Source organism: Daktulosphaira vitifoliae, unplaced genomic scaffold, assembly GCF_025091365.1.
Source record: "Daktulosphaira vitifoliae isolate Bord-2020 unplaced genomic scaffold, ASM2509136v1 Scaffold_2, whole genome shotgun sequence".
In the NCBI taxonomy this organism is placed as follows: Eukaryota; Metazoa; Arthropoda; class Insecta; order Hemiptera; family Phylloxeridae; genus Daktulosphaira; species Daktulosphaira vitifoliae.
The window spans coordinates 37,499,225-37,500,440 of NW_026099573.1; the positions used below are offsets into that span (position 1 = coordinate 37,499,225).

Here is a 1,216-nt window from a genome sequence, read left to right on the forward strand (position 1 = left end):
AACGTTTAATGTTTACAGGCAATAACCTTTACGGGTGGGCTATGAGTCAGCCCATGCCGTACGGTGGCTTCCGGTGGTATAAAGGAGCAGACCCTCTGGCTGACCTCCAATCGTTGTCGGACACTGGTAATACGGGGCGTATATATGAAGTGGACGTATCGTATCCACAAGAGCTGCATGACGAGCACAACGACTTGCCGTTCTTGCCTGTCAACGATGTACCGCCGGGTTCCAAAGAGACCAAACTCATGGCCACTTTGAAACCCAAACAGCGGTACGTCGTACATTACGTTAATCTTAAACAGGCGATCGCACACGGACTGCAAGTCGATAAAGTATGTATAGTTAACCTATAAACTATAAGCGATGATACTAATATAAATATTTGTACTGCAGGTGCACCGCGTTTTAGAGTTTCAACAAAGTACTTGGTTGAAACCATACATTTAGTTGAACACTGAAATGCGGAAAAAGGCGGCAAATGCTTTTGAAATTGCATTTTTCAAACTAATGAACAATGCCGTCTTTGGTAAGTGCATGCTCAATGCTAAAGTGGGTTATTCGATAATTTTTTACATTTTATAGGGAAAACAATGGAGAACATGCGGAAACGCATCCGTATTGAGCTAATCTCCAGTCCCGAACGTCTAAGCAAGCTCGTAAACCAACCAACCTTCAACGACTGTATCAAATACGGTGAAAGGTTGTGCGCCGTCATAATGGACACAAAGATGGTCAAGTTTATCAAACCAATATACGTCGGTTTAGCAGTGCTTGACATTAGCAAGACGCTAATGTACAAGTACTTCTACGACGTATTGAAACCACATTATGGCAGTGCAATCGAATTGGTTTACATGGATACTGGTGAGTACAACCGTACAGTAGAAATATTTTTTATATTTATATATTTTTAATTTTTCTCAGACTCCTTCATATACCTGCTCAGAGTAGGCGACTTCTACCAGGATTTAGCTGGTAGCCCCGATTTACTGGTGCACGTGGACGCATCTAGCCTGCCCAAGGATCACCCTTGCTACTCCACCGATAGAAAGAAGATGCCCGGCTTGTTTTCAGACGAGACCAGTGGCCTCACTCTCTTTGAGATCGCTGCACTTCGATCAAAGTGCTACGCATTTGACATGGAAGGCAGCGAACTCATAAAGTCTAAGGGGATCCGCGGACACGTCGTCCGGAACCATCTGTCTTTGGACGA

The 1,216-nt window shown here is 44.1% G+C and overlaps 1 protein-coding gene and 1 pseudogene across 2 annotated transcripts in view; both read left to right on the forward strand.

The window, feature by feature from the left end:
* LOC126898487 (uncharacterized) overlaps positions 1-1,067 on the forward strand; it is a 16,618-nt gene extending 15,551 nt beyond the window's left edge. Inside the window, exon 6 of one of the 2 annotated variants that reach the window (XR_007702280.1) lies at positions 950-1,067. The gene's annotated coding sequence lies outside the window, so the exon portion shown is untranslated. The remainder of the gene's footprint in view (positions 1-949) is intronic. The other variant, XR_007702283.1, reaches the window with a different exon arrangement.
* The window catches only part of LOC126898227 (uncharacterized), a 2,176-nt pseudogene extending 962 nt beyond the window's left edge, over positions 1-1,214 (forward strand).
* The last annotated feature ends 2 nt before the right edge of the window (positions 1,215-1,216 follow it).